This window comes from Myotis davidii, unplaced genomic scaffold (genome assembly GCF_000327345.1).
Source record: "Myotis davidii unplaced genomic scaffold, ASM32734v1 scaffold54, whole genome shotgun sequence".
Taxonomy (NCBI): Eukaryota; Metazoa; Chordata; class Mammalia; order Chiroptera; family Vespertilionidae; genus Myotis; species Myotis davidii.
Genome location: NW_006287915.1, coordinates 2421362 through 2423475, shown reverse-complemented (window position 1 = coordinate 2423475; position 2114 = coordinate 2421362).

The following is a 2114-nucleotide window of genomic DNA, read 5'->3' as shown; positions in this document are numbered from 1 at the left end:
GCCCCTTCCTTCTCCCAGCTGCCAGCATCAGCTTCCCTCCGGCACCTGGTGACCCAGGTTTCCCTCACAGCCCCAGCTTCGTCTGGAAGGTCGTCTGGAAGGACATACAGTCTAATTAGCATAACACTTTTATCGTACACCAATTACCATTTTTCTCTTTTCTTAGTTTAAACTAGAGACCGATGCACGAAATTCGTGCAAGAGTAGGCCTTCCTTCTCCCAGCTGCCAGCATCAGCTTCCCTCCGGCACCTGGTGACCCAGGTTTCCCTCACAGCCCCAGCTTCGTCTGGAAGGTCGTCTGGAAGGACATACAGTCTAATTAGCATATTACACTTTTATTATTATAGTTATGTATAGTAAGTCCCATGGGTTCTAAGAAGGTTAGTGATAGCAGCAAATGAAAAGGAAAGTTGCGAGAATCACAAAAGAGCTTAAAAAATAAATAATTGCAAAGTATGATAGCAGCGTTCACATGTCTGATCTGGCTACCAAGTATGGCATGGCAACATCGATGATTAGCACAATTTTAAAACAAAAGATCATCAGAATACTGATGTTGCTAAGGGTATGAAAGTGCTCATGGAACAACAGGGAATCATTTGGGGGTTGTGAATGAATTAATTTAATTTACAAGATTTCTAATGAGAAAAATGAATCAGTTTTTGAACCACCTTCTCAAACAGCCTTCAGAAACAAATTAAGTTTGAGAACCAAAGTTCCACTGTATGTGGATATACTGCCTAAAAGTGGATTATATAAACAAATGTTACAAATGAAGGGGCATTCATCACTGCTGATCTCATGGACATTAAAAGAATACTGCAATAAAACCGTGACCAACTATGTGCCCACCATATGATAATTTTGAAGGAATTAATTCCTTAAAATAAGGAATCTGCTAAAACAAACAAATAAGTAAATAAACACAGATAATTGGACATGACTTTTACATATTAAAGAATTTGAATCAGTAATTTAAAAACTGGAAATAATATCTACTAGGCTCAGATGACTAGTACATTGTGACAGTCAAAATAGAAATGACCATAGTTCTCCATAATCTCATCCAAAAAACAGAAGTAGGCAGAACACTTCCCAACTCTTTCTAAAAGTCTAGAATTATTCCAATACTGAATCCAGACAAAGGCATTACAAAAAGAAAAAGAAAATTGCAAACCAATATCTTTCATAAAGACACATGTAAAATATTAGCAAATCTATTTATATAAAAACCCTGGGTGTAACATCATGACCGAGGCTCGACCAACTGGAAGGAAGTCAGTCCTGAAGGGGTTGTCTTGGCAATGGCTCTGCCCTCCCCGAGCTGTTTCCCGAAACTGTTTCTGGTAAGGGAGAAGTTTGAGGCAGGAACCGGGCCTCGGAGAGTGGAGGCATATTTTTATAAATTTTAATACATTATATTAGAGGTCGTGCTGGTAGTTTTACCCACAGAGTCTACAGGAATTGCTGCAAATTTCCTTCTTAATTTACTTTTCATTCCCAATATTAATTACTGATTCCATTAAATGAAACTTCAATTTCTAGACTCAATATAAACAGTGAAGTTGCTAAAACTATTATAAAGGCCCAACTTCTCATTATTGATGAATGCACCATGGCATCCAGGCATGCTATAAACACCATAGGCAGATTACTAAGAGAAATTATGAATTTGAATGTTTTATTTGGTGGGAAAGCTCTCCTTCTTTGAAGGGATTTTCGACAATGTCTCAGTATTATGCCGCATGCTATGTGATCGGTCATAGTACAAATGAGTGTAAAGTACTGCAATGTTTGGGGATGTTTCAGAAAGTTGTCTCTTACAACAAATATGAGATCAGAGGATTCTGCTTATAGTGAATGGTTAGTAAAACATGGAGATGGCAAACTTGATAGCAGTTTTCCTTTAGGAATGGATATTATTGAAATCCCCTGTGAAATGATTTGTAATGGACCTATTATTGAAGCTACCTTTGGAAATACCATATCTATAGATAATATTAAAACTACCTTGGCTGCACATTTGAATCACCTGGGAATCTTTTTAAAATCCTGACTTCTGGGCCTCATCCTCTGGAAATTCTGTTTCTTTGTTACTGATGTCATGGCCCCA